The sequence below is a fragment of the Apium graveolens genome, chromosome 2 (genome assembly GCF_009905375.1).
Source record: "Apium graveolens cultivar Ventura chromosome 2, ASM990537v1, whole genome shotgun sequence".
NCBI lineage: Eukaryota > Viridiplantae > Streptophyta > Magnoliopsida > Apiales > Apiaceae > Apium > Apium graveolens.
In genome coordinates, this window is record NC_133648.1 from 255,617,675 (window position 1) to 255,623,482 (window position 5,808).

The following is a 5,808-nucleotide window of genomic DNA, read 5'->3' on the forward strand; positions in this document are numbered from 1 at the left end:
CAAATGAATTTAACCAGGATAAATTGCAACTATTAACTTCTAAATTTATTTAGAAAGATTTAACATCCCAAATTCACTAACCAACTTAGAGAAAGTGTTTTCATCAAGTGGTTTAGTGAAGATGTCAGCAATTTGATCCTCTGTGGGTACAAAGTGTAACTTCACAGTGCCATTTGTGACATGCTCTCTGATAAAGTGATACCTGATATCAATGTGCTTCGTTCTCGAGTGCTGAACTGGATTGTTTGAGATTGCTATTGCACTTGTATTGTCACAGATGATTGGGATCTTTGATACCAATAGACCATAATCCCGGAGTTGGTTCCACATCCACAAGATTTGAGCACAACAGCTCCCAACAACTATGTATTCAGCTTCAGCAGTTGATGTGGATACTGAGTGATGCTTCTTGCTATGCCAGGATACCAATCTTCTTCCAAGAAACTGACAGCTTCCTGATATACTTTTGCGGTCAATCTTACAACCTGCAAAATCTGAATCTGTATAGCCAACTAGGTCAAAACCTATACTTTTAGGGTACCAAATTCCAAGATTTGGAGTTCCCTTAAGGTACCTAAATATTCTTTTAACAGCTATAAGATGAGATTCTTTTGGTTCATCTTGAAGTCTAGCACATAAGCATGTTGCAAACATAATATCTGGTCTACTTGTTGTGAGATAAAGTAATGAGCCTATCATGCCTCTATAGCTTGTGATGTCAACTTCCTTACCAGTTTTGTCTTGATCAAGCTTAGAGGCTGTTGGCATGGGAGTCTTTGCTGGAGTTGAATCTTCCAGATTATACTTCTTGAGAAATTCTCTGATATACTTGGATTGACAAATGAATATTCCATCTTTCCTTTGATTCACTTGTAAACCAAGAAAGTAGTTTAACTATCCCATCATACTCATCTCATACTTACTCTGCATTAGCTTAGAGAACCTCTTGCAAAGATCATCATTAGTAGATCCAAATATAATATCATCAACATATACTTGAACTAATATCATATCAGATTTATGCATTTTATGAAACAGAGTTTTATCTATGACACCTCTAGTAAACCCATTTTCAAGTAAAAACTCAGAGAGAGTGTCATACCATGTCCTTGGAGCTTGCTTAAGACCATAGAGAGCTTTGAATAGAAAGTATACAAAATCAGCCAGATTTGGATCTTCAAAACCTGGAGGTTATTCCACATAAACTTCTTCTTCTAGCTCTCCATTCAGGAATGCACTCTTCACGTCCATTTAATAAACTTTGAATTTTGAATGTGTTGTGAATGCCAGAAACATCCTGATTGCCTCAAGTCTAGCCACTGGTGCATAGGTTTCATCATAGTCTATACCCTCTTCTTGAGAGTAACCTTTAGCTACCAGTCTGGCTTTGTTTCTCGTTACAATGTCGTCTTCATCTAGCTTGTTCCTGAATACCCATTTAGTGTCTATCATTAACTTGTCATTTGGTCGGGGTACCAGCTTCCATACCTTCTGCCTCTCATACTGATTGAGTTCTTCTTGCATAGCAATAACCCAATCTGGATCTTCCAGTGCCTCATCCACTTTCTTAGGTTCCATTTCTGAAAGAAACCCTGAAAAGTGATATTCATTCTAAGTGGCATGTCTAGTTCTTACTCCTGTGTCAGGATCACCAATGATCAACTCAAAGGGATGGTCTCTATTCCAAACTCTTTGATGAGGCAGATATGATCTTGATGTTTCCCCTTGTTCAGTCTGATGTTGAGTGTGAACTGTAGATCCTCTTCCCGCTCCCCCTGAGTTGCTGTCACCATAACTGGATGATTCTGATCTGTTTATAGTGGTTCTTGATGGGGTACCTGAATGATTATCATGATCATTGCTTCCACTATTATCACCACTTGATCTTGAATCAGCATTGCGATGTACTATAGACACAGTTCTAGCAATCTCAGGTTCTATTATATCCAAAGGATCATCTGATAGATTTTCAAATTCCAGAGATTCATAATCCTTTTCTTTTTGCAGGCTTGCCAACTTGGTGTCGTCGAATGTTACATTAAGGCTTTTAATCACCTTCTGATCAGTAATCATATAATCCCTATACACTTTAGATTCCAGAGAATAGCCAAGAAATATGCCTTCTTCTGCTTTAACATCAAACTTTCCTAGATGTTCATTTCCTTCCTTCAGCACAAAGTATTTAGCACCAAACATATGAAAGTATTTCAGTGTAGGTTTCTTGTCAGCCATTATCTCATAAGGAGTCTTGTCATGATCTTTATTAATCAGGGTACGATTTTGAATATAACACGCTGTGTTGACAGCTTCAGCCCAGAAGTAAGTAGGAAGTCTTGATTCACTTAACATAGTCCTTGCTACTTCAACCAAGGTACAATTCTTCCTTTCTACTACTCTGTTTTGTTGTGGAGTCCTTGGAACTGAATACTGTCTCGAAATACCTTTCTCTATACAAAATTCATTTAGAAATGCATTCTTGAATTATGTCCCATTATCTAATCTGATCTTTCTAACAGGTAATTTTGCTTCCACCTCAATCTTCTTTATATGATCCACTATCAGCTGAGGTGCTTCATTCTTGGATTGTAAAAACAACACCCATGTGTATTTGGAGAAGTCATCGACCATCACTAAAGCATATCTTTTCCTTGATAGTGACAATACGTTCACTGGACCAAATAAATCCATGTGAATCAACTGAAGAGGTTCAGTTATACTTGTCATTTCCTTGCTTCTGTGTGATGCTTTCTTTGATTTCCCTTTTTCACATGCTTCGCAGAGTCCTTCTTGATAGAATTCTATCTGTGGTAGTTCTCTCACTAGTTCTCTCTTGATCAGAGAGTTCATTGCCTTGAAGTTCAAGTACGAGAGCTTCTTGTGCCATAGCCAACTTAGTTCTGATAAAGCTTTGCTGTAGAAACATCTGCTTACTCCATCACAGGTAGACTTCAAGTCAGCTACGTACAGATTACCTTTCCTTACTCACTGTAAAGCAAGCTTCTCATCTTTCCTATAAGTGATCAAACATCTTTATGTTCTGAAATCTACATTGTATCCCCTGCCACAAAACTGACTTATGCTCAGAAGATTATGCTTTAATTCTTCCACAAGAGAGATGTTTTCAATGATGACATTTCCAATTTTCAAATTGCCATATCCCTTAGTAAATCCTTTGCTGTCATCTCCAAAGATAACTATAGGGCCAGCTTTCTCAAGCACACCTGTGAGCAGGGACTTTTCTCCTGTCATGTGCCCAGAACACCCACTGTCCAGAATCCATATGATCTTTTCCTTTCTTACCTTACCCTGCAAACACAGATTGATTAAGAAGACTTTGGTACCCAAGCTTTCTTGGGTCCTGAAGGTTTAGGAGTAGAAACAGAATTAACATATGAAACCTTAACATACTTAGCTTTCACTTTTACTGGCTCCTTCTCACTGTTAGTCTCAACATGGTTGTCAGACTTTGAGATAGGAGTAACAGTCTTTTCCTGTGTGTGCTTATTACTCATGCTTGTCTTAGTGTTGATGCAAGTGCTAGTAGTTGCATGAAAGGCTTTAAAATATTCAGAAATGGTAACAAATGCACATGGCATACATCCAACTATGCCACAGGTTTCATAAAAACTAGGCATGTTAGGCATGACAGGCATACTGAAAGTTGCAATAGATTCTACTTTGTCTTCACTGCATGCATATGTAAGGTGTGCAACAGAATTGCAATTATTACAAAGCTTCCGAGATGCAGATGAGGAAGATGCAAAATTATATTTCTTATTAACACCTACCTTGCCATTCATGTTCTTCCTCACCAGTCTTAAGGTTAACTATTGGTTCTGGTTTCTTAAGTGTACCAGGTTCCTTTCTATCCACCTTAGTACCTAGGTCAGTTATGGGTTTGGCTTTACTAACTGAAGCCTTAGGAGTCTTAGGGGATTCCTCTACCTTCTCTCTATCTTCAGCAATCAATTCCTCATTGATTAGCAAACTTACTTCATCCAAAGGTTCTGAAACAGACTCAGTGAATAACGGAGATACAGCATCCTTAATAACATATGGAACCTTTTCTGAGACAAACATGTTTATCTCAGATGTACCACTAGGTTTCTTACTGTTCAGCTTAGAATAGTCAAGTCCTATTGAAGTATTAGATTTAAATCTTTGACTATCTATTATCTCCTTCTGAGTCAAAGATGCATTCTTAAACTCCTGTAACTTCTTCTCTAGGTCAGCAATTTGGGTTCTAAGAATGGCTTCTATGTCTACATTGCACTTAACCTTATTCTCTAGATATTCATTCTTTTACTTAAGGTCTTCTAGTCCAACTACCAGCAATTCTAGTTCTTCATTTCTAGAGGTTAAACTCTCAGATTTAAGAACTAACTTATCATTTCCATTTTATATGCAAGCATGCTAGTATGAACATTATACAATTCTAAAGTAAGTTCATGCACAGTAGACTTGTATTCAGATACAGGCATATCTATAGTGGTAAGTTCAGGAACCTGAGATGATTGTGGTGATTCCTCTGCAGAGTCTGCCATAGGAGCCAGATTTACATACACTTCCTCTTCATCCGAATCAGTATCATCCCAGCTTTTTCCTTCAGTAATGTACGCTCTTCCCTTTTCCTTTACCACATAAGCATTCAGCTTCTGTTTCAGCTTCTCATTCTTCCTTTTCAGATCTTCATAAGTTTCCTTCTTTTCATAAGAATCATTTAATTTAACTGCCTTGGGCTTTCTGCAATCAGATGCAAAGTGCCCTAACTCATTGCAGTTGTAGCATCTGGTTTTGCTCTTGTCTATCCAACTTAACTTGTAGCCTCCTCTGGAGCTTGACCCTGACGAGTAGCTTCCTTTCTGAAATCTCCCTGATGAACCCCTTGGTTTGTAGTTGGGCTTTTTTCTTAATCTAACATGACTAAATTTTGCAGCCATGTATGCCATAGATTTTTCCTCTAACTGTTCAAGTTCCTCTTGAGTATAAAACTCACTTTCATCTTCTGGCTCACCATGAGCAATTTCAGCCACGACAATTTCTTTTATTGTTGAGGAGGGTGCAACCTTATTTTCTTGAGATTCAGGTTCATAAACTACAAGTGCAGTGGTTTTTGCAAGTGTCGTACTCTTACTGTCAATAGAACCAGGTCCATAGATTCTAGCTCTCTGCTCTTGCTCCAGCTCATGTGTTCTTAGCTTACCATAGATCACATCCAGTGATATAGTAATAAAATCTGCTCTTTCCATGATTGATGTTTTCTTTTATTCCAGGTGAACTGGGAGCATCAGCATAAACTTTCTGTTAGACTCTCGTATAGGGTAAACTTTTCCTTGCAGCTTTAATTCACTTAACAGTCTTGTATATCTCTTAAAGAGTGAAGACAGTGCTTCTCCGAGTTGAAGTTTGAATGCCTCATATTGAGTCATCACAATATCCATCCTGTTTTCTTTGACTTCTTCTGTTCCTTCCATCAAAAGCTCAATGGTATCCCACATATCTTTTGCACTGTTACATCCTAGAAGTTGATGACTCATATCATTATCGGCCGATTCCATAATTATGAGTTGAAGGCTTGTGTCCAGATTTATCAACTCCTTATCGGTTTCCGTATATTTACACGAATCCCTGGGAGTGTATAAGGAAGGAATTGTCACACCAGTTGTGGTTGTGGATTCAGCAACTACTTCCATCGGAACATAAGGTCCATTCAGTAATATCCCAATGTAAAGTGAATTCGAAGCTTTCATAAACAACATCATCTTTTTCTTCCATAGGTTGTAATTATCTCTATCGAATGGGGGAACC